The following is a 26,297-nucleotide window of genomic DNA, read 5'->3' as shown; positions in this document are numbered from 1 at the left end:
GTTGAGTTTAGTGAAATTCCACTACCATTACATCCAGATATTATATTTTCTAGGCCTTCCTTGTAATCATTTTACTATTTTAATCAATCTCTTTATTGTTTGCACTTCATTCTGTGCTTGGCCCATTTCTCCTTTCGATCTAATGTTATCTTAGGGTAACGTAATTCATGTTCCACCTACATAACTGATGAATCTTCCTAGAAGTTTAGGTCCTTGAAAACAGGGGTGATTTCCTACCAGTCTTTCCATCTATCTATCTTACTTTGACAGAATATACTACTTGTTCAGTAATATTCGTTAAATTAAAGGGGATTGAAATCTAACTCCCAAACTCTTTCAGCTCCCTCTGCCTCAGACTTAAACATTGAACTGTTTTTTGTGCACATCCTATAAATGTTCACTTGACATTTCAATCTCAACGTACTCAAAGCATCTTCTTCTGTCCCATCTTTCAAATCACACTCCAGACTTATTATGCTTTCACTTCCTCTCTCAGTTAAATTTAACATCATCGACACAATCTTCTTTCATCCTTTACCTACTTTCTGCATCTGATAAAACATTGACTCTTGGAAATTTTAATTCCCAGATCTCAAATCCACTCCCTTTTCTATTCACTGCTCTATCATAAATCAGACTCTGACATATTTCATACACAATTATCTCTAAACGATGTCCCAGCCTTTAGTCCCAAGTCATCTCAAAATTTCCCAGCACAAAACTATAAGATGTGATGTATCTATCTTACTGTGTCATCCCTACTTTAAAACATGTTTAAATGACTGCCTGAAATAGTTCGAATACCTGTAAGGCGAATTTACTTTGTTCTCCAGGACCTGATTAGGGAAAAAATGCTGAGTGTTGGCTCTGGGGTCAGGTCCCTTGGGTTTTCATTCCATCACTTCTGCCATTAGCTTTATAATGTTGTGCAAGTTATATGATTATTCTAAGCCTCTTTTTCCCTATCTGTACAACTGGTGTAATAATAGGATCCCCTCATAGAGTTGTTTTGAGGATTTAATGAATGATCCATGTAAAGTGCTTAGAAGAGCTTCAAATACAAGAAAGCTCTAAATTAATGTTAGCTGTTATCATTTTCACTCTTTGATTAGGTAGTCTTCTTGGCTTTTGTACCTTTTATTCATCTTTAAAAGCTCAGATATGTATCAGTTTCACAAAGAGTAGAAACATTTGTAATTCTATTATAATATATGCAACAATATATTAAAAAATCTCTTTACATATCTGTCAATCCCACTGGAGGAGCAGGGAATAAATCTACTCAATCTCCATGTCTCTTACACCCAGAAGAGTGTTAGTAAATTGTGGCTTTTTTCCCCTTAATGCTTCCTGAACAGAACTAAAATGATTCTATATTTCCTAGTCTTCAACAGTTTCAAGATAAAAATAGAGCCTGGAAAGAATCACAAACATTTTGAAGTTCTTTTTCACTCTTTGAAAGTTCCATCCTCTTTCAAGTCATTATGAAATAGAGGATATTACGTTTTCCTCTGAAAGATGGTTCTTTTAGATATTTTATGGTATCAGCCAATTTATCCATATGTATCATTATGTGGTGGCATTTTCTGTCACCACAGTTACCCAAAGCAGCAGCTGTGTTGCTGAAACCAATATTGCTGCAAATAAATTATGGAATCCACACTGAGTTTTTTAATGTTTGATTTAGACAGTACTGATATTTCTCCCTAAACCAGTAATACTTAATCTTCTTGCCTTTGCAAGTAAATGACACTGATATGAGCTGACTGATATCCTTGCTGCCTTTGACATGTGGCTATGATTAGCTATTGACTAATAGCAACAGAATTTATACCTATATGAAAGATTTATCCCATTTCTATTGAAGCTATTGCTGATACTATTGCTGATACTTTGAACTAATGAAGACAATGAAATTCTAGAAAATTTCTTTTCACTACTATTTGTGTGTGTGTATGTGTGTGTAACTGCAATCCACATACCATCTTGCACATTTTGAATCATTGAGGACTGGGAGGAAAATGAGTGAGAGGCATGAAGCAATGATGTAAAATATTTATGTTTAAAACTTTTTCATGTTCCTTGAGCCAAATTGAAATTCTTCACTACAAGTGTCCACAGTTGTTTATGCAAATATTGTTGAATCAATCCCCCTTTTCACTCAAGTTCATACTATATCTCAGGATGAAGAAAAACTTTGCTCAGATAAGAATCACTAATAACTAATAGATCACAGGTAATTAAAACTGTCATACTTGGATCCCAAGTAGAAATAGAACATGGGAAGTTAGTGATATAGTTATTATAAAAACTCTAGTCACAAACTATGGTCTTTTTCATTTGTGGGACACAAAGAAGTAAAGAATAAATCTGTACTGAGTTAACTTATATCTAGAAGAAAACAAATGTGTAAGATGTAGAATTAACAACTTAACATTGCCTATGATAAGTTCTAAAACAATGACAGCAGTAGATGGCATGGAATTTGAGAAGAAGAATATTTCTGAAGAGCATATATAAGTGGTAGTAGGTAGTGTGATATGCATTCATAAATAAAGTAAAATGCAATTGTATTGAGCCTGTGAACGAAGGAATGTTATTTTATTCGGAGCAGTCAATTCCATGGCCAAAAATGACCCCAACTATTTTAAAATAGAAACATCCATATTTGAACTGAGGAAAGAAAATACTCGTACTTTCAAAGAAATATACATATTTCTAGTTAACAATCATATCATTCTAAATATTTGGGGGAAAAGTTCAGAATAAGTTAAAATTCACAAATTGTTTTCTGGTATAACAATTTTCAGACATATTCAAATATACTTTAATAGGAAGTGTTTCCAACTCATTCTAACTCAATAAGTTTTTCATTTGCAAATAAATTTGAGTCCTTTCAGGCTTGACTTAAATTGTAGATAAAATAGTTTTGTGCAACATAGAATAAAGGGCTTTTAAGAGGTTTAGAACATTTACAGATAGAAAATAGCTCATGCAGAGCATTGCGATGAGATAAGTGTAAAAAATTCAGAACCATACAGATTAATTTTCCTTTAAAATCCAAATTGAATATGGAACTATGAGAAAAGCTACTTGGGAGAATAAAAGTAGATCACAAAATGTTAAAAAAAAAGTATTTTCAAATATTGCTCATGTATTGCTTTTAATGAGATAACTTAAATGGACTTTCCTAAATATGTACTTTGTTTTAATGTCTACTAGTCAGAGTCAAATGATTATTTTTATGGTATAAATAATGTTTCTTAAATAATCACAGTTGATCCTGGAAATTTTGTTATTGCCTACAACTTGCAAAGTGTTTCCCACAAGCCTTGATTATTTTCAAAATATATAGGTGCAAAGACTAAGTGAAGATAGAATAGATTAAACACATTATAGAAAGCAATATGCTAAGATGATTTATTGGTTAATAAAGGCATAGTGGCAGACCATTCTACCTTGCTCTGTTGTCTATTGTCTCTTTTGTGTAGCCCATTGTCTTCTTAAAATATGCTCTTCCAATATATGTTAAATATACTCAATTTCTTTAATATCAGGGAAAACATATGCTCCACCAGATGCACCATTTAACTGTGTTCAAGCAGCTGTACTTTGCCTTTCCCCATTCTCCTCAAATATCTTGAGTCCGCCATAGTTGTCTATACTTTCTCCTTATACCAATTCAATTACAGTTCTGCCCCATCTGTCCTCCTAAATTTAAGTTTAAAAATAATTTTGGGGTACGGGTGCTTGGGCGGCTCAGTTGGTTAAGCATCTGCCTTTGGCTCAGGTCATGATCCCAGCGTCCTGGGATCCAGTCCAGTGTCAGGCTCCTTGCTCAGTGGGGAGCCTGCTTCTTCCTCTGCCTGCCTTTCCCCCAGCTTGTGCTCTCTGTTTCCTTGACAAATAAATAAATAAAATCTTTAGAAACTAATAATAATAATTTTGGTTGGTTAAGCATCCAGTTCTTGGTTTTGGTTCAGTTTATGATCTCAGGGTCCTGGAACAGAGCCCCGAGTTTGGCTCCTGGCTCAGCAGAGAATCTGCTTGTCCCTCTCTGTCTACCCCTCCCTGTGCTCTCTCTCTCAAATAGATAAACAAAGTCATTTAAAAAAAAAGAAGAAGTTTCTTTGAGAGCCACTAATAAAAGCATTCCTTTTTGTCTCGAATTCCGAAAATATTCAATATTGAATTATTTTTCTGGAAATGTAGTAGTTAGTGAATTCAGATAATTATTTTAGAAGCCTTTCTTTTAAAAAAAATCTGTAGTGGGCTTAGTTAAGTTTTGCCATGAATTATTTGTTATGCTATACTGTTTGCATTTCATCATTATGTGTCAAGTACACTTTGAGATAGATATGTTGTTTATCCAAAAACAAGACAGAAGTAAATATGGAAGAATTGGAAAAGTGGATTTGAAGATAGCCATGGATTTTTTATGCATAAATATTGGTGTACATATGAAGTAAACCAAGTGATTGATTGTTACTCTACATTTCATTTATTGGGAATTAACTCTAAATTTTGTTTTATTGCTAATTAACTCAATCACTCAGCTCTTTCTAAGAGAAAATCAAACAAGCAAATAAACACAAAGAAAATAAAAATATACAAAAGTTAATGATAAAAATCTCTGCACCAGAACACCTTCTCAGCATTTCCACAAACATTATTGCCTCCTTTCTACCTCAAGCACACAGAAGTACTAGATTACATTAATGGTTAAAAGAGAGCAAAATAAAAGGAATAAAATCTTGTACAAATAGAAACATATAAATTATAGACATAGAAGTAGATTCGTTATTGATTAGAAATTGATTAGAAATTGCTAAGCATATAGACACATTTGTGAACGTAGAGCAGCTGTTCAAAAGCTCAGTTACATTTTCATCATTTTGACTTTGATTTTTGGGAAAGTCTCTTTTTTTTTTTTTCCAAAATGAACTCTCCCCTTATATTTTATTAAGGGAACAAACATGATGAATTAACCAGCAGCTTACCTGAATTGAAAAAGTAACATGATTCAATGTGAAAATAAGAAACTGTCTACAAATCTCTGAGAGTAATAAATTGCAATATACAATGCATACAGAAGTCATACTGAGCAACAAAGTCTTATACAAAACAAAAATATCTTAATGTTTAAAATCCAAATTTTTCTTTAAAATCAATCATGAAAATGTTTCTCAAGCATAAATTAACATCCCAATTAGTCAAGCATTGGGAAGCTACATTCCAGCTATTTAATATACAAAGAGACATCTTTTCATGAGTCCGTTTTTTCTAATGTCTCTGTTCTGTAATCCTACAGACTTTTTTGCTTCTCCAACACTCCCCATTGCACCATTTCTTTAGATCGTGAAAACTGAATTTGATGAACACCAGAAATCTGTTGATATGCTGTTGTATAAACCATACATTTTGTTGGTTGACCATCTGCAGGTATTAAGCCAGCTGGTAACTGGTTAACTGGTTGGTATATGCCTCCTCTGTAAGTTCTTCACTTAATCCATCTGTACCTGTGATTGTTCCCCCAATCCCTTTCTCTCCTTTCATAGCCTCTCTGAATTTCTGAAGGTATAATTTTAGAGGTTCTAAATAACTGTGGAAGCCTCAAGTAGACATGGCAAAGAGAATATCTTCTCCATCGATTGTCTTCCGTTTCTCTTGACAGCATCTTTCACTTGCTTCCGATGTTATAAAGCTGATGAACTCACTTACACATTCTTGAACACATTCTTTGCATCTTTTGCAGTCTTTCCCATTTGATGCATGGCATTTTACATTACCCTTGCTACGTTTGTAATTGGAAGATATATATCTTGTTCTCTGAAACTTTCTTTTGAACCATTTCTGTCTTCTTTATCATTCAAGCTGTCCTCAGTATCATCATGAGGCAGTGTAACATACTGACTTCCTCCAACATAGTCCGCAGAAATGTGTGGTTGAGAAGCATGTGTTATAGCACGGTCACCAGCCATCTCCAGTGCAGCTCTGGTTGGCTCCCATCTCCAATCAGCTGTTTGGTTGGACACAGAATGGCTGCGAAGGAACCAGTCCTGGTGTGTAGCTCCCAAATCTTACTTTTTAAAATACACTTTTTTAGAGGGGTAGTGAGAAGAATAGTCTAAAAATATGAAGAATAAATTATTTGATATATCATTTGAAGACATCATTTAAACTAAAATAAATAAAACGAAAATACATAAAACTAAACTACATTTAAACTAAAATACATAAAAATAAATAATAAAAAGCATCATTACTTCACTTCGGGAGTGCCAAGTGTCTATACCATTTTGCATTCCAACCAGCAATGCATGAGAGTTCTTGTTCTACATCCTTACCAGCATTTGGTGCTGTCAGTGTTCTTGACTTTGGCCATTCTAAGAGCTGTGTAGTGTTATTGTTTTAATTTTCATTTTCCTGATGATGTTTGGGGCAAGGCTTCTTTTCCTATGCTTATTTGCCATATGTATACCTTCTTTGGTGAGGTGTCACAAGACCTTTACTCTATTTTTTAATCAGAGTGTTTGTTTCCTTTTTTTAAATTTAAATTCAATTAATTAACATATAGTGTATTATTAGTTTCAGAGGTAGAGTTCAGTGATTCCTCAGTTGAATATAACACCCAGTGCTCATTATATCACGTGCCTTCCTTAATGCCTATCAACCTATTGCCCCTCCCCCACCCATTCCCTTCAGCAACCCTCAGTTTGTTTCCTATGGTTAAGAATCTCTTATGGTTTGTCTCCCTCTCTGATTGCATCTTGTTTTATTTTTCTTTCCCTTCCACTATGCTCTTCTGTTTTGTTTCTTAAATTCCACATATGAGTTAAATCATGTGATAATTGTCTTTCTCCGATTGACTTATTTTGCATAGCATAATACCTTCTAGTTCCATCCACATCGTTGCAAATGGCAAGATTTCATTTTTTGATGGCTGAGTAATATTCCATTGTATAAACATACAACAACTTCTTTATCCATTCATCTGTGGATGGACATCTGGGCTATTTCCATACTTTGGCTATTGTGGACATGCTGCTATAAACATTGGGGCTTAATATTGAATTTTAAGAGTTCTGTATGTTTTGGTTAACAGTCCTTCATTAGATGTGTATTTTACAAATATTTTTCTCCCAGTCTGTGGCTTGTCTTCTTATTTTTTAACATTATCTTTCACAAAGCGGACTTTTTTTTTTTTTTAATGAATTTTAACAAAGTCCAGTTTACAGATTATTTCTTTGATGGAGCATGCCATTGGTGTTGTATCTAAAAAAGTTATCATCATATCTAAGGCATCTAGGTTTCCTTCTACATCATCTTCTAGGAGTTTTATAGTTTAGTAATTTACAATTAGGTCTGTGATATCTTTGTAGTTAATTTTTGTGAAGGGGTATAAGGTCTGTGTGTAGATTCAGCTTTTTACATATAAATGCTCAGTTGTTCCAACATCATTTGCTGAAAAGACTGTATTTTCTCATTGTATTGTCTTTGCTTCTCTGTCAAAGATCGGTTGACTACATGTATGTGGTCTATTTCCCAGCTCTCTATTCTGTTCTAATGATTTGTCTATTCTTTCACCAATACGATAATCATCTTGATTACTGATTGTAGCTTTATAGTAAGTCTTGAAGACGGGTAGTATCAATCTTTCAACTTTATTTTTTTCTTTCAAATAAGTAAATTCTTAATGAAATATGCCTTTTAAAATTTATCTTATAAGAAAATTTCAAGAAAAATTAACAATCCTAATATATAGTCATTTTTGTGGAAGAAGGTAGCAAATATTCTTCACCATAGGGCTGAAGGACAGAAAAATAAATTTCAGCCCTTTTTTTTTTGAAAATTCAAGTGGAAAATAATTGTAACAACAACAAACTAAAATCTCTTAGGGTAGCATTGGAGAATTCTAGTATAAATATAATGAAGGACTTAAAAACAAAAAATGCTTGTAGGGGTAGATAAGGTATAGAAAAAATTCACTATGATGACTGACCTGGAAACAGGCGAAATGCATGGAAAGTAATAGGAGTGACATGTAGAGGCCGCTTTTAGGCAATAGTCTTGAGCAATGGAATATAAAAAGGGCCCACAGCGACCACATCCTGGCTGAATACAAACAGGCCCATTAGGTGACCCACCTCAAGATGTCCATAAGCCTTGGCTAGCCAATGGGCTTCTTACAACCAGGCACTGGTACCAAAAAAGGGAAAATTCCATCCTTTGCCATACCTCCTCATCTTCCCCCTTTTAAAATATCCCACACCCACTGCCTCCTTACAGATAGTCTCTCCTCTGTTGCCCAGTCCATGGCTTCTTTTTGGTGGATTCAGTAAACTTCTATCTCCTTTCCTCTGCCTCAGGTGAATCCTTTCAACTCCCACACCACCAATTCCACCCTATCATCACCCCAGATCTGGGCCCCCATCCAATCTGGGAAACACCACATGGCATATTTTAAAAAACAGAAAAATGCAATGTAATAATTTTAGGGCTTACTCAAAATAATATTTATCAGGTTTATTGATTAGTAAAAATGGAGGTTTGCAAGGATCCATGATTAGGATTGGATCTTTTATGAGAAGAGGTATATAAAAGTTTGTTCTAATCTCAACTGTCTGAACATTTAGTCTGTCTGACTTTATTCCCATATTTGGATACAAGTTTAGAGAAGTTAAGGTTTCTTGTAGCACAGTGGCTGAAGGGAGACATGGTTCTTCTTTGGGGGTCAACTAAAGCAACAAATGCCAAGATTCCTGTTAAAGACTATGATGTGGAAAACAAAGGCAAAGAAAACATTAAATACCCTTACTGCCTGTTGCCCATTGATGAGTCCTTGAAACAGGTAGTGTGACCTTCCTCTGGTAATTCAGCTGCCTTGATGTTGAAACTTTGCTAAAGGCAAAAGGCAATCTTAGCTTAGCATTATCCCATCTCCCAGGATCCTGTGAGTCTACTTTAACGTATAGAGATTCCTTTGGAGGGGCAACTGGTTGGCTCAGTGGGTTAAGTGTCTGTCTTCATCTCAGGTTATTATCCTGGGTCCTGGGATCAAGCCCTACCTCGGGCTCTCTGCTCAGCAGGGAAGTCTGCTTCTCTCTCTCCCTCTCCCTCAGTGATCTCTCTCAAATAAATAAATAAAATCTTTTAAAAAATATAAAGTAAAAAAAAAAAAGAAATTCCTTTGGAAACTTCCTCTATCTCTATCCACCACAATATGTATTAGCAATCATCTCCCAAGAATATGACCCACTGATATACATCTGAAGGGTCTCATGACTAAAGTGTTATTAGATAATAAAGAATGACGTTTACCTAAGAATAGCTAGCCCCCTCAAGGTCCTGGAAACCTTATTTCCAAAATTCCTTAGAGATATAGACTATCCCTAACACCCTCCTAACCTGAAAGTATATAATCAGTCACCTATCATAACCCCAGTGCAGCTCTTTTGTCCACAGGTCCTGTCCCTGTGCTTTAATAAAACCACCTTTTTGCACCAATGATGTCCCAAGAATTCTTTCTTGGCCATCAGCTCCAAACCCCAACATTTCCACATCAGATTGTAATACAGTTTAGTTTGTGGTTGGTTGCTTTCTTTGCTTGTTTGTACTTTTTTTGGCGCAGTTTTGAGGTCCTGACTAAAGGTCAAGTCACTCCCCCTACTTGAGCAGCTCATTAAATCCACATACCAGTCACTTCCCTTATCAGGCTTTCATTGATGGGAACTTTAAGTATCAGCCCAGGGACCAAGCACCAGACACTGTACCCCTGTATCCCAGGGTCCACCAAAGTTATTCAAATTAGCCCATCCTCAGGAAGCCTGAGAATTGACTGAGCCACCCAGGCACCCCAGAAGTAAACTTTAAACAGAAAAAAGAAAAATGCAGAATAATAAAAAGCATAAGAGAATTGTTTGTGAAAATCTAAGGAATTACATTTTAATATAGAGATGAAATAGATCATTTCCTAGGAAAATATTCGTTAGCAAAAATTGACCCCGTTTGACATAGAAAGCTTAAAATAATTTCAACAGAAAACTTAGCAAGAGTTATCAATCATCTCCACACAAAGCACTTCTATATTACTTGGGTGTAGATAAATGCTTTCTTCTATGTATCACAATTCAGAAGCAATAAAAAAAATATTTACAAGTTAGACAAGCAAAAGTTCAAATGGTAAACAAAAGCTATAAGCAAACCAAAAGATATAAAATTAACTGGAAAGAAAATATTTGTGACATATATTACGTATAAATGAATAATACCTCTTATTTTTTACAGATACCTCCTATTTATTAATAGTTAATCTCGTTCATGTCCATATATAATATTGATTATATATAATCTCCCTATTGCTCTCCTTCTCTAGAGAACCCTCACTAATATAATCTCTCCTAGATTTCTACTGATAAAAAATACATTGAAAGTTTACTCAAAGGGCATATTTCCCATTATAATTTTCACAACTGGCCAACAAGGGTCAAGAAGGGTATGGAAAAGAAATGAATATCCAATAGAACAGAGCCCAAAGTCATGGTATATGATGAAGTGGGGAAGTATTCCCAGGGAGAAGAAGCAGCATTTAATCAGGGGATACATCCTACTCCTGGTGTAGGAAATCTGGCAACAATTACCTAGCGATTACCTAGTAATTTTGAAATTACCTAGTAATTCCAATAGTAACAATTACCATTAAAAAATTGCTATGGAACAGTATTGCTATGTACATACCATTCTACCATGTTTCAAACAACAGTGCTTATTACAGTTGTTTACTACTGGTTTTGGGTATTGAGGACAATAACTAGTTCTTTTGAGTTCATAGTTCTCCAAATCAGGAGGAGCTATGCCTGGAACTGATGTAGATGTCACATAGACTAATACTGATGAGTGCTAGGTGAGATAACTGGGGTTTCTGCAATAGGACTAAGACTATTTTGCAATATGGGAGAGGCATGAAAAATTCAGCTGAGGTCTGACTATATGGTATATTAATGTCCCTGGTTTTTCACCCCTCCCTGTGATCGTACCATTTGCCTTATAAATTTTCAGTGCCCTTCCACTTTGACTCTGGCCTGGTCTTATGACTTGTTCTGGGGATGGACTGTTGGCCAGATGTGATGTAAGCACAAGCTTTAAAAAAGTACTTACACATTTCTGCTTGTGCAATTACTCTCTGCAATTGCTGTGAGATGGGCATTCTCAAAGTATACTAGTTATTCCATCAAGGGGGAAGAGAGATACATGGAACAGAATCGAGTTACCCCAATTATCTGAGCCATCACCATGTTAGATTGTCAGATAGCCAATTCTCAGATTTGATCAATTCCACCCAGGTTAGCAGAGCCATCTAGTTGACCTCCCTGAATGTTTTCCCAATATATGCTTATTTTCTTAAGTAACTGAGGGTTTGACACTATTTTTAATATTTATTTATTTATTTTAGAGAGACAGAGGAGAGAGAAGGGGCAAGGGGAAGAGGGAGAGGGAATCTTAAGCAGATTGCAAAGAGTGCAGTGCCCCAACACTATTTTTTAATGAGTCATCATCATATATTTATGTACAGGCCTTATTCTTATATCAAATTATAGTGCATTATTAGAAAAGCCATTAGCTAATAACTTTTGTCATTATTCTAAGCCATACATAAGTAATTCGATTTTGAGCTACTCTATGTGTTCTATTTCATTTTAATTGCCTTGTATCATATATTGACTTTAGAAAATAACCAATTTTAAATGACTGTTAGTTTTCAGATAATATATCTCTTGCCATTTAAGTGTACAAAGTAATGAATTTTAAATAGAAAAAAGTTACCCAAGCATGAAATCATTTAGCAAAATATTTATATAACCATAGATATTTTTGTTTCTTAAAAAGTTCATTTGATGATAAATATGACATTTCTCAAAGTGTGACTGTGGTAAAAAAATGAATTTTAAACCATTTTTCACACAGTAATAGAAGTCCGTGTTTATCTTCATTCTCATTATCAGTTAATTCAGTCATGTCTATGTAATTATTAGATCTGAATATGACCTTCTTGTCTTTCTGGGCAATTAGCTTTTTTCTGCATACTCATGCATGAGATATGGACTTAAAAAAAAGTTTTACATAGAAATGTGCCTTATTTTAGTGAAAGCTTTGTAATCTGTATTTAGGGCTATAAAGCCTATGTCCTCTGTTTGCATTAGATCAATGTATATTGTTTCTAGTTTTTATTTTGCCTTTCACATTACATTAGAGCATGGACTCATGACCTATTTATTTCAAACCTTCTTTAGACCAAGCCCCATGCTAAGGATATAGATATATCTGGTGAAAAATATGGTTTCTACACAGTTCGCCCCACACTATCCAACCGATGCAGCCAAGTAACAATTCTCCTGCCATCAGAAAAGAAACACAAAATTCCTCTGACTTAAAGGGAGCTGTCTCAATTACTAAGGTACTTCCTTTCAACGTGCTGTCCCAAAATTAGAATTAGTTTCTAATTAGGTTAGTTTCTGCAGTTCACTACAAGCCAAGTAGTAGGGAGAGGCAGTAGTGTCCCTTCTTCAGATACCACAAATATTATTTGTGACTTTCTTGAGTATTAAAATAGGAAGCATATCCTCTATTTTCAGCTGTGTATCCTAGTTGCCAATTTTGGAGTGATAAGAAAACCTGCTCACCACTCAGGATTACGTAAAACACTGAAATTTCATGCTTTATAAAGTAAAATGGATGTTAACATCGTGGGTTTTTTTTATAATACAAAGAGATTCAACTAAAAATAAATAGGATAAAGTCAGGTATTAAAATGAAGTTATATATTAATTATAAAGACAGCATATTAGTTTTCTATTACTGCAGTTACAAATTACCACAAATTTAGTGGCTTAAAACAACAAAGATTTAATATCTTACAGTTCTTCAGGTTAGTAGTCTAACATAGGTCTTACTGGGATAAAATCAATGAATGTGTAAGGCTTCCTTCCTTTTTGGATGCTTTAAAGGAGAATCCACTTGTTTGGTTTTTCTAGCTTCTTGAGGTCATGACATTCATTGGCTCTTGGCTCCTTCTATTATCTTCAAAGCCAGTGATTAATATATTAATAAATCTTGATGATTTCCTTCCATAGCTCTCTATGACCACTGCTATGACTACAGCTCCCTCCACCACAGCTAGGATTGATTCTTTGTCTTTTAGAATTCATGTGATTAGCTTATGACCACCGGAATAATCTAAGATAATTTTCCCATCTCAATTTTAATCTTAATCTTTTTTTTTTTTAAAGATTTTTTTTTATTTGTTTATTCGACAGAGATAGAGACAGCCAGTGAGAGAGAGAACACAAGCAGGGGGAGTGGGAGAGGAAGAAGCAGGCTCACAGCAGAGGAGCCCTGATGTGGGGCTCAATTCCATAACGCCGGGATCACGCCCTGAGCCGAAGGCAGACGCTTAACCGCTGTGCCACCCAGGTGCCCCTCAATTTTAATCTTAATCTTAATCACATCTACCAAATCCCTTTTGGCATGTCAAGATAACATATTCACAGGTTCAAAGAACTAAGACATCATCATTATGGGGGACCATTATTCCACCCGCCACAGATTGTTAAAGAAAGCAGTGATAGGGGCGCCTGGGTGGCACAGCGGTTAAGCGTCTGCCTTCGGCTCAGGGCGTGATCCCGGCGTTATGGGATCGAGCCCCACATCAGGCTCCTCTGCTATGAGCCTGGTTCTTCCTCTCCCACTCCCCCTGCTTGTGTTCCCTCTCTCACTGGCTGTCTCTCTGTCAAATAAATAAATAAAATCTTAAAAAAAAAAAAAAAGAAAGCAGTGATATTCTGCCCAAAACTTCAAAATGCACTCCTGAATTCAAAAAAGAGAGAGAGAAAAAGAAAGGATCTTTCCCAGACCTACTGCTTTAGGATCTTCAGTGCTGGGTCTTCACATGTTCATTTTAAATATTTCTGAGCATCTGCTAATTGACAGGCATGAGTACAAAAAAAATTGATAAAGTTTAAATAAAGGCAATGTTTTTAAGAGAAAACACACAATAAATATATCACATTATGCCACTCAAAATATTTTTCCACTCTAATGCAAATTGCTAAGAAAAATCATATGATGTGGTCACACGAATATGCGTATATATATCCCTAGACTTAACATATGTGCATGGATCTTAAAATATAAATTCAATACCACTGCAAAAATGCAAATTTGTCACATGTTTGGAGATCTGCATATGTAACAGGAGCTGTTCTGGCAGTCTAAGAAAAATTTGGACTTGTCTGTGGGTAAAGATGAAATGTTAACATCAGACACTTCCAGATATTCATTTCACTGAGAATATGAGCATAAAAATTTCAGTGATTCACTGAAATATAGAGGAGAGAGTAGATCTGAAGAAAATGATAATAAGGATTGATGAGGATGATGGGGGCATGTGAGAAAGTCTATTCCACTTCTATGCCATATAGATGGGTATTTGAGCCCTGACAGTGCTATGGGAAGTGTTATGGGCAGAGGATAAAGGATATGAGAGACAGTATAAAAAGAGAATGCTGTCTTTAGGAAAACAACTGTATTTATTTATTTATTTATTTATTTTTAATGGTAGATTACATTTATTGGCTTTTTAATTGAGATATAATTAACATACAACATAATGCACACATTTAAAGCATACGATTCCATGGCTTTTAATATATCCCCAAAATTTTAAACCATCACCACTAATTCCAAAATATTTCATCACCCCAAAAAGAAACTCCATACCCTTTCAGCGGTCACCAGCTTTCTCCCCACCCCCTTGTGACTAACACAATACAATAAAAAAAAATTAAAAAAAAAAGAAAATCAGTCACAAAAGGCCACATATTGTATGATTCCATTTATGTGAATATCCCGAATAGGCAAATACATAAAATCAGAAAGCAAATTAGCAGCTGTATTTAAATCTTAGCTTCAAAACTACTAGCTGTTTCACACAAGATGCGTCACATAACCCTTAGCTTGTACTTCATTACTCTTGCCTGTAAGTGACACAATAACTTTACCTATTGCAGTGGAAACTGCTAGCTGACGTGCAGCCTCAATAGCTAGATAAATTGGCTCTTTTTGCACCTCAAAGGGAAAAAAAATCGAAAAAAAATCATGTACAAGCAGCTAATTAAGAATCATCCTGGTGACAAAAATATGACTCAGAGTTGGTTTTTTTTTTTTTTTTTTTTTCCACACAAGTCTGATTGCCTCAATGTAGCTGTCATTTGTTTGGGAAAGAAGAGAATAGAATGCAAAGGCAAGGAAATGAATTATATTTTGAAATTTTGTCTAGTACAGAATTCTAGTATGGTTACCAGCACAAGCTACTGTCTAGAATCATATAAATTAGAAGCATGCTACTCTTTCAAGGGAATTATAATGCCAGTAAAACTAGCAACTGGAACTAAGATATATTTTGACCATACACATTTTTGACAGAACTCAAGTTCACGAACTTGCATGTGTAGGAGGCTATCTGTGGAAGCCTTCCATACCAGAGGCAACCTTCTGCCTCAATATTCACTTTATGTGGCCTCGGAGGAAAGGACAAAGGATGTCCCAGAAAGCTAAGCAAGGGGCTCCAAGAGACAACAGATGAAGGAATTTTTTCCAGAGAGCAAAATTAGGTTATAAACAAGGATCTTTTCAATTCCAGTTGACACAACTTCACCATTGCCCTGGAGTATCTCCATATTTCATTTTCAAAATGGGGAAGTTAATTGCAATGATCTTGCTCCTACTCTACCTTGTGTATCGTATAAGCCGACAGCAAATTACTCGTCTTCTTAGTTCATGTATTCTAGCATCATAGCTCCATCTAGTTGGATGTGAACACTTGCTGGAAACACCTCGAATCTTCATCAGAGAAAGAATGACCATATTCCATGTGCAGAAAAAAAAAAAAGGTTGAAATTGGTATTTGATGAATAGAAGGGCAAACTGGGATAGAGACTGGTAGCACAGAAAACAGACCATTTTCCCAATACTCATAAGGCTCACTGTTTTCTGAGGCATTACCCTAAGACAGAGTTAGAACCAGTGGTTTGAGAACAGAGTCTGGCCTATCATAACTTCCCAAATGCGATTCTTTCACCTCCCCATCTGCTGACTGGATATCGATGCCCACAATAGTATTGTGTTAAAGTGGAAAGAACTTTCATCAGCCTGGTTTCCCGAATGGATTGGATGGAGTTGAGTCCTCATTTAGACTTCACATGAATAAGATTAAATTCTATTGTGTTAAGTAAGCCACTGATATTTGGCGTCTTATCTGTTATAGAAGCACATTATTTTAACTAATTATTCTGCCTTATGGGGCTTTTGAGAGAATTACATGAGCTAATTTATGTAAATCCTCAATAAATAGTTCTTACACTTTTACTAAAATGTGTTTGACATTTTACAACTTGGGGCACATGCAGTGCTGCTTTGGTTTGTCAATGAAATATAAATATTTTGTTAAGAATCATAGAGGTGCCTGTGTGGCTCAGTCAGTTAAGTGGAAGACTTGAGCTCAGTTCATGATCCCAGAACAAGGATCAAGCCTCATGTCGAGGTCCCCTGCCAGCAGGGAGTGAGCTTCTCCCTCTCCTTCTACCCCTCCCCCCACTTGTGCATATGTGTGTGTGTGTGTGTGTGTGCACTCTCTCTCAAATAAACAAATAAAAATAAAAAAACAATTAAATGCAATCTACAACTAATAAATTCAGGCAAAAATTCTATCTAGTGAAAAATACTAACTCATGAATCTGGCAAGAATTCATTAAACATTAAATTGTGTTGATGATGGATGTTTAAACAATTTTGGAATTAGCCCATTTAAGTGACTTCTGCTTTCTGAGCATCTCTATAACACAAGAAAAAATAAAGTTGAAAGTATTAATTCACAATTTTTAAAGTCTTTCAACATTTTTAGTATAGAATTTTTTTCTCCTATTTATGTAATATTAATGTATTAGTAATTACCCAATGGAAAAAGAGCACGTGATTTTCCAAATATATGAAAATAAGATTGTATTTTGCATGGGAAATTTTATATTATACACTAAAATGAGTATTTTAAATAAGAATGTCTTGACAAGTATCATATATATAGGTAAACACAATGGTAGAAAAATAAATTTTCTTAAATATTAAGCAATTCTTCTGCATTTGGTACTTGGTGGTCCTTAAAAAACACTTCACAGGATATGCCATTGGCAATTGGTATGTTAGCCTATTTAATAAAAAATCAGTGTAGTTTAGTTATATTAATATTATGCTCCAACAGAACACCCTGGAGTGAGCTTTATTGCTTAATGTGGAAAGGTCACACATTTTTAGCATATTATCATGTTTCAAAAATAATTACATTTTCCTTGTCAGTTGGGGAAATAGAGAGATAAGATCTATAACACACACAATTAAATTTAACCTTTTTAATGGAATATTGTGATCTGGGATTTTTTTTCAACATTTATTAAAAATGTATTCCATATATATATATATTTATATAGATTATTCAGTGTAGAAGATTGTGACCCATTTCTGGAATTCTAGACATCAATTACCTCATACTTTTCAGATAGCCCCATGTGAATTTTCAAATGTCAACTCATACATGACACAGAAAAATGGGAATTCATTATTCTTCAGTTTCCTCTTTATATTACTAATTGATTTTATTCATTCTCCCATTCAAGAACTATTTATAAAATATCTCTTTCCTGCAAAATATCTTGTTCTTGGACAATGTATATGGGCTGGACAGAAAAGCACAGTTTATTTTATTATTTTTTCTAATTTTTTTTAAAGATTTTATTTATTTATTTGACAGAGAGAGACAGCCAGCGAGAGAGGGAACACAAGCAGGGGGATTGGGAGAGGAAGAAGCAGGCTCCTGGCAGAGAAGCCTGATGTGGGGCTCGATCCCAGAATGCCAGGATCACGCCCTAAGCCAAAGGCAGACGCTTAAGGACTGTGCCAGCCAGGCACCCCAGAAAAACACAGTTTAAACAAACAATCCACAACAGCTATCCTAGTGTGAGTGCGCTNAAGCCTGATGTGGGGCTCGATCCCAGAATGCCAGGATCACGCCCTAAGCCAAAGGCAGACGCTTAAGGACTGCGCCAGCCAGGCACCCCAGAAAAACACAGTTTAAACAAACAATCCACAACAGCTATCCTAGTGTGAGTGCGCTTGAGTTGGTCAAAACCTCATTTATCATATGTTATCTTCNTTGAGTTGGTCAAAACCTCATTTATCATATGTTATCTTCTTAAGAAAGATATAATATTCAAACTTGAAATGTTTAGGCAACCACATCTCTACATTTTCAAAGAAAGTTAGTCCATCAGGAATGATCCTTGGGAAAAATACAATGGTGGTAATTGATTTGCAGAATGACAAGCTCTTCTGAATGTGTTACAGAGTCACTCAGTCATATGAGTTACTTCCAAATGGTTATCATGACTAACCCCAATAACGTTTCATTTAAAATAATATAAAATAAATTTTAAAAATGATTAAAGAAGAATTATATTCTGTATTTCTATTTCCATTGTGCCTTGAAACAGATATTACCAGTACTAGAAACTGCAGTCAGGCTGATTGACAAAGAAAGATAATTAAATTATATAAAAGGGATGGCATTGCCATATGGACTTAGAGTATCCAGATATTAACAGTTCTGATATTGATAAAGTATTACATACAATGAATTAAAAGTATGATACCTACCGTAAACTTCCAGAATTGCACTTAAACACTACCTCACAAAACTGGAATTTGATATAGTAAATGTCAGCCAAAGAGAGAATGAAATATGTTGCAGAACTTAGAAGAAACTGAACTGAAAGCCTATATTAAAAAAATAAACTCTATGTCTTTGTGAGTATGGTATAATAAGCAATACACTGGCTGTGGAGAATGCACTTTAGACAGTATAATTTTCTATGAGCGCGTCCTCAAGGGAAGAGTGTCACCTAGCACTAGTATGCATTTGGTAGAAAACTACTTTGCAGGAGTGGAAGTGGAAAGACCCCTTACAAAAGACCAGAGCTTTGAGTTTTGTGTTTGGCATTGAACATCCATGGAGACAAACCATCAGAGACTCTTAACTATAGGAAACAAAAGGACAGTTGCTGGAGGGGGTAGGTGGAGGGATGGGGTAATTGGGTGATGGGCATTAAGAAGGGGACTTGATGTAATGAGTACTGGGTGTTACATGCAACCGATGAATCACTGAACTCTACCTCTGAAACTAAAACAACACATACATACATATACACATACATACACACATATTAAAAATTAAAGTAAAATTTAAAATAAAATTAAAAATTTAAACAAATTTTAAAAAATAAACATCCATGCCACAGAAACATCATGTTCATGCCTGGGAAAGCAAAGAAAGATGGCAGGAATGGCTAGCTATATAGTCATATCTATTTCCTTCTTTGATAGTAGAACTCTGAGGTTTTATCTTGACTTATGCAGCATGTTGTGGCTCTGTCCAAATTCTTGTACCAGTATCCCACTCAGTGGTCATTTCTAAATAGGAATGTGCCTCTGTCACCCTTTCTATATATCTTATCCAGTGCTGGTGGAAGGTGAAAACCACAACAGCCACTGTGAACACAGAGATTGAAATAACAGCATGTTTATAATGAAAGACCTGCTAAACTAGCCCTAGAACATTTTCATTTGAACCATTCCTTTAGAGAGAAATGAACTTCTATTCTTCTATAAGCCATAGATTTATGTGTGTGTCTCCTTTCACCGCAACTAACACAGAGGAATAGCTGTGAGTTGAATCAAGAATTTGGAAGAAGTATTAGAACTTTGATTGCAAAAAGCTGTGTCCATGTTAAAGAACAGATCACCTCAGGGCATGATTTGAAATGCATGGGAATCAAACAACTCATGCCTGTTCTCCTATTGCCCGCTTACCTCCAACCCCCTACGTAAAACACCATAGCTTCTAGCTATGTCAGAGTTAAAGCCTCCTACAGAATTCAATTATAAACATTGGATAAAATGCACAAATGAACTTTTTGAAGGCTTCAGAGCACAACCAAGGCAAACTAAACTTGAGTGACCAATACCTCAGAGAAAAGGATGGCATTATGACAAGGGTCACACACTTCCCACCGCCATTTCATTCAGGCCATGTATGAATTAACAGTGCAGGGAATGGAAACTGAGGATGAAAGAGAATCCTGAGATTTTTGGCCCTTTCATTGGAATGAGAAGATAAAAACTGAACTTCTGGTTTGCCAAAGAGACCTAAGTTTGAAAGGGTTGAAGAAAACAACCAAGAAATTAGCCTGATACCCTGCGTATAATTTGCCATCGAAGCATATGTGAACATTTAAGTTGATGACACCGTATTATTATGAGTCAAAATAGACCTGCAGCAAGAAATATTATATGATATAAAAAAGGAACATTTAGTTATGATTAAAAGTTCAATTTGAAAAGTTATAAAAATCCTAAATTTTAATGCAGCTAATAACTTCAAAATATATAATAAAGTGACAATTGGCTAAAGTTGAAATTGAAACATATTGAATCATAATTGGAGATATCAATGCACTTACTCCATAGAATAAAAAGTCAGACAAAAACTCAAAAATGATAATATTTGAATATCAAGATTAAGGAACTTGACAAAAGTCACACACATAGAACCATATCCCCCCAACAATTGAATTATTTTCAAGGAAACATGGAAACTTTTAATCGACCAAATTCTGGGCAAATATACATTTATTTTGAAGATCAAAACCATGCTGCAAATATTTATTAACCACAGTGAAAAGAACCTAAAACTCAATACCAAAAACATGATACAAAAGTATTAAGCAAAACAGTTCTAAATATGTTACATGCCATGTTTCAATAAAGAAATCACAAAACATTTTGAATCTAATAATATTTTAAATCAAATAATGCAAGTAAAATGATCATAACTTGTGGGATCCTGCAAAATCTGTCTTCAATGGGAAATTTATAGCATTTAAGTGCATGACAGAAACTCTGTGATTTAAGCCTTTAACCACCAAAGTGAAGCGAGTTGAATGGTAGCCCTCAAAAGGGTATGTCAACATCCTAATTTCCAGAACCTGGAACTGTTTCCTTATTTCAAATAAGGACCTTTATAGATGTGATTAAGTTAAGGATCTTGAGATGAGAACATCTGTATATTCTCTCGGGCCCTTAGTCATCTACCAAGTTCCCCTGTAAGAGAGCCACAGGAGAGATGACAGACAGAAGAGGGGGAAGCAGTGTGACTATAGAGGAAGAGACTGGAGGGTTGCCTTCTCAGGTAAGGAATGTCTGGAGCCATCAGAAGCTGGAAAAGACAAACCCTAGAATCTCCCTAAGAGACTTTCCCGGTAGCACAGCCTTTTCAACACTTTAATTTTAGATTTCTGGCATCCAGAAGTATGAGAGAATAAATTTTTATTGTTTTAAGTCACCGAATTTGTTATAACAGCCACAGGAAACTAATATAGTAGTACACTAAACTAGAAAATACAGAGCAATATAATTCTAAGAGAAACAGAGGGAAATTACAATAAACATGAGATCAGAAAACAATCTTTTTTTTTTTTTAAGATTTTATTTATTTATTTGACAGAGAGACAGCCAGTGAGAGAGGGAACACAGGCAGGGAGTGGGAGAGGAAGAAGCAGGCTCCCAGCAGAGAAGCCTGATGTGGGGCTCGATCCCAGGACCCTGGGATCACGCCCAGAGCCGAAGGCAGATGCTTAATGACTAAGCCACCCAGGTGCCCCAGAAAACAATCTTTAAAAACAAAAATGTTAAATAAAAATAAAATTTATTGTATTAATAAAACTGAAAATAAAATATATTTTTTTCTGCCAGGAATAAAAAATCTATCTATCTATCTATCTATCTATCTATCTATCTATCTATCTATCTATCATCTATCTATTTATCATCTATCATCTTCTATATATTACAAATATAAAAAGCTTTTAAAAATTAGAAAATTTTAAATTTGTATATAGAAACAATTTTCTTAAAAACTCAATATAATTAGGGGTGCCTGAGTGGCTCAGTTGGTTAAGGGTCTTACTCTTGATTTTGGTTCAGGTCATGATCTCAGTGTCATGGGATTGAGCCCCGTGGGGGCTCTGCACTCAGGGCAGAGTCCGCTTGTCCCTCTCCCTCTGCTACTCCCGCTTATGTTCTCCCTCTCTTGTCTCTAAAATAAATAAATAAAAAAAACTTTTTAAAATAATCAAGAAAAAATAGGAAATCTGAATAATCCTCCACCTATTAATAAACTGGGATTCATAACTTTATACCTTTTCACAAAGAAAACTCCAGTCTCAAATGAGCTTCATTTATAAATTCCTCCAAACATTTAAGAGGAAAACATCTGCTTTGCACAAGTTCATCTAGACAATAGGAAAAATATATATATATATACTTTTCCCATCTCATTTTGCAAGGATAGCAGAACATGGATTTAAAATAAGATTGAATTATTGACTGCAAATGCAAATAAGATTCCCATGCAAAAACAAAAAACAAAAAATCACTAACATCACAAAACATACAGTATGTGCTTGATTCTGTCACCTTTCTCATTATCCTACATCCATGTGGTTATTAACTTTTTTCATATTTTTTTGAACAAATCTCATTGCTTAATATTAAGTTTCACTTGACTAAATAGCTTCATGACTTCATCTTCTTTACACTAGCACAGGGTACTCGGAATTATCAAAAGTGACATCATCGTGGCCTATTTAATATTTTTGGCTCTCAAATTCTTAATTCTTAGTTTTATCATTTAGAACTTTTACAATTTGTTCTTTATTTTCCTAGTCTTCATTATTAGGCTAATGTTTCAATTCCTACTACTGCCAATTCACCCACATTAAACATCTCAGCATCCCACTCCAGTGACTAATTCAAAGAGCAGCACATTAACTGAGGTGGTTCCTTGCACATATTCTGTTCTTTCTTTTTCAGTATACATCATGTGTGTTAGAAGTAATTATCTTATCAATTACTGGAATATGAAGAGCACTGACAATAAACAATTGAAATGAGAGCTGATACAGCAGAGTTTCTAGAACCAGAGCTTAACATAGCAACTGGAATAAACAGTGATTTGTCTCCCTTTGAAAATGGTTTGAATATGATGAATTTAAACATGTCTATTTTTGAAGCTTTCTGTATGAGAAAGAGGGTATATATGAATATTAAGTGGACAAATGATAGATTCTGAAGTTTGCTATTGCCTTTTTAAAATAATCCTTCAAACTCTACCCCATTTGCTTGAATATGATTAACCCAGTTATAACTGCAAGGATAGACCCTTGATTAGTTTAGGAGAACCAATACTACCCTCTGCCTCATGCTTACGGCTTAAGGTTGTTCAAGTGACCCAATAATCTTCATAACAGAAGAAAATAAAGCTTTTATGTTAGAGTTGTCAGAAGAATTATTTTCCTTCTGCCCTAGCTCTGAATAATGAAACATACACTGCTGTGTATGGCTCAGTGTTTTTGCAGCCTTAGATTGAAGCTTAGATACAGATAAGGGTGGTGAAAAGAGATTCACCAAGAAACACAGCTAGTGCTATAAAAAAATTATGTCTGTATTCCATCCAACCGCCAAACTATTATGTTAAAGATGTCAATATATTGACTCCTTGGTTTTACATTTTTCTATTACTTGAAACTAAAACCCTTGGATGTGGATCAAGATGGAAAGTTGTTATCAGAATGAACTTTTGTTGTTTCATTTTTTCAAGTGATTAAAAGAGATGATATTTTCTAAGACAGGATTCAGTTTTGAAGGAGAACATAAATTTAGTGTGTACTTTGATTTAAAGTAACTTTGAAACATGCAAGTAGATTTGTCAATCATGTCATTGACCAGAAACTCAGATGAGAAAACTGCAATACAGAGAGCCCATAAATAACAAGGAAAGCATTTTATTTTCAAGGGAGAAATTTTAGAATAAACACAAAGAAGGGTTTCAACTGAGTAATGCAGAAATACAGTAATTTGCAGAGAGGAGGAAGATGATGAGCTTAAAAAGAAATTTACCGGGGAGTGGCCAAAGATGTTCACAGAAAAACAAGGCAGTGTGATATTCCTCTCTCAGTCTCTCTCTCTCTCTCTTCTCACAAACACACACACACACACACATGTATTTAAAGAAGGAAAAATAAGGAAAATTATTACCATATTGCCAAATTCTGTCGCTAGTTCAAGTAAAATGAGAATTAAACTATCCACGGGATTTAGAGAAATGCAGTGATTGATTACCTTAGAGACAGTTCTTTCCATGAATAATATATAGGATTAGAAGTCAGACAAAGGTAGTTGAAAAGTTAGTAGAAAATGTGGATTTAGAGACAAAATGTCAGTGGGCAAACTAGATTTGGTGGCAGTCGAGGTGGTGGTGGGTATGGTGGCAATGGAGATGGTTATAATGGATTTGGTAATGAAGGGAGCAACTCTGGGGGTGGCAGAGCTATAATGATTATGGCAATTAAAACAATCAATCTTCAAATTTTGGATCCACTAACAGAGGGAAGTTTGGAGGCAGAAGCTCTGGCCCTATGATGGTGGAAGCCAATACTTTGCCAAACAATGAAACCAAGGTGGTTATGGCGGTTCCAGCAGCAGCAGTAGCTTTGGCAGTGACAGAAGGATTTAATTACTGCCAGGAAACAAAGGTTAGCAAGAGAGGAGAAACAGAGAAGTGATAGGGAAACTACAGATTATAACAGATTTGTGAACTCGGCCAAGCACAGTGGTGGCAGGGCCTGGCTGTTACAAAGAAGACATGTTTTAGACAACGTATAGGCAAAAAACTCACTTTATTTGTGACTAATTGTATAACAAGTTTATTTTAGTTTCTATTCGGTGGAAAGTGTAAAGCATTCCAACAAAGGGTTTTCATGTAGAAATTTTTTTGCATCCATGCTGTTGATTGCTAAATGCAATAGTATGATCATAACACTGAATAAATGTGTCTTTTAAAAGAACTCCCATAACCTCACTATCCCCCCAACATAATTTCTCCTATTCTTGGATTAGTGTAATATGTTTATTATCATTGATGAGCAGATATTGATACATTATTATTAACTGAAGTGCATAGTTTAAATTAGGGCTTATTCTTTGTACTGTATAATTCTATGGGTTTTGATAAATGTATAATATTGCATATACACCATTACAATATCGTACAGACTAGTTTCACTCTCCTAGAATTCCTCTGTATTCTATTTTTTCTTCTTTTCACTCACTCCCTGTCCCTGGCAAGGGATCTTTTTACTGATTTTTTTACTGTTTCAATATTTTTCTTTTTTTTACAATCTCATATAGTTGGGAACAACAGTAGATACACATTTCAGATTGGCTTCTTTACTTGGTAATATACATTTAAGATTCCTCTGTATCTTTTCATTGTTTGGAAACTCATATCTTTTGATCACTGAAGGATATTCCATTGTCTGGATGTTCCACAATTTGTCTATCCATACGCCTATCCTATATGTTCTTTAGGTGGGCATACTTAAAGGTGTTTATCTCTTTGATGGAAAAAATTCAGAGAAAAAACTCTTGAAAGTACTGAAGGACTAAGAGGAAATAAATAAAGTAAAGCTTCATATAAGGTAGAGGAATTTTCATTAAATTGTAGAAGGGATACTGTCTCTATTGAAAACCAGGAGAGGGGTAAGGAGGGGATACAGACATAGAGAAGTTTGTAAATTTGAGAGTGGGAATTGAGAGAGCTAACAGCTTGTATTTAATCTGTGAGTTATGGACTGAGTCCATCAGCTAATAAGAAAGAAGGTAACCAATGAACAGGAATGTTTAGAACATATAAGTGTGAGAGTTAGCGAGTTTGTACTTTGTTTCATATATAATGGTATTCACGGCCCAGAAGTCAATATATTTACTTTCACTTGAAACTTTTGCAAGAAGTTTTTGATATTTGCTTTAATTAAATTTTCTCTAATTATTCCTATAGGTGAATACTGTGGCCATAGAATTTTTTTAATATGAAAAATATTTTCTTGAAATTAATTTTTAGGACTTTGTAGGATTTGGTATTACTGAAATGCTTCACTATTCATTTGGATTTTATAATGTTATATCTTTCTTCATTCAGTTAAAAGCACAGTTCCAAAATGTGAACTTATATTTTGTTTTAAACATTTTATAGACACAGAGAAAAATAATTGCATTTTATAATGGATTCATTCATAATT

At 34.9% G+C, this 26,297-nt stretch overlaps 2 pseudogenes; one reads left to right on the top strand and one right to left on the bottom strand.

The window, feature by feature from the left end:
- Positions 1-5,305: 5,305 nt before the first annotated feature.
- Positions 5,306-5,981, bottom strand: LOC100475722 (annotated as a pseudogene).
- An 18,657-nt stretch (positions 5,982-24,638) lies between these two features.
- The window catches only part of LOC100475968, a 45,875-nt pseudogene continuing 44,216 nt past the window's right edge, over positions 24,639-26,297 (top strand).

This window comes from Ailuropoda melanoleuca, chromosome 3 (genome assembly GCF_002007445.2).
Source record: "Ailuropoda melanoleuca isolate Jingjing chromosome 3, ASM200744v2, whole genome shotgun sequence".
Lineage (NCBI taxonomy): Eukaryota > Metazoa > Chordata > Mammalia > Carnivora > Ursidae > Ailuropoda > Ailuropoda melanoleuca.
The sequence above is the reverse complement of the archived record's forward strand: the minus strand, read 5'-3'. Positions and strand labels throughout refer to the sequence as shown.